Source organism: Trypanosoma theileri, assembly GCF_002087225.1.
Source record: "Trypanosoma theileri isolate Edinburgh chromosome Unknown TM35_Tth_9_V1, whole genome shotgun sequence".
Classification (NCBI taxonomy): Eukaryota; Euglenozoa; class Kinetoplastea; order Trypanosomatida; family Trypanosomatidae; genus Trypanosoma; species Trypanosoma theileri.
This window is the reverse complement of record NW_021639851.1, coordinates 437,401-437,770: the sequence shown is the minus strand read 5'-3', so window position 1 is coordinate 437,770 and position 370 is coordinate 437,401.

Below are 370 nucleotides of genomic sequence, written 5' to 3'. Positions count from 1 at the left end.
ATTGCCAAGCGGAAGTGAAAATGTATTATCTGATAAAGCAATGCGAGATGTTGTTTCCCAAACAGGGAATCAGGCGTTCTCTGCACGGGACGAGGACTAATACCAGTGTCGTAGAAAAAAAAAAGGGATCCTGAGGAGTTTTTTTTAATCAATGGGTTTCGTTCTTTGGGTTTCATTCGCTCTTTTTTTTTTGTTTTCTTTCCCTATTTCCACTAAAACCAACCTCTACGGAGGCAGACGTTTATACGCGCTTGTAATTTGTGAACGGCATGGTAGGTTGGTGCCCCCATGCGCACATAGTTCTTCTTCATAGTAGGCATGACTCGCAAACAAAGCGCAACCAAACTCCAACCCTGCACGACAGTGGGTG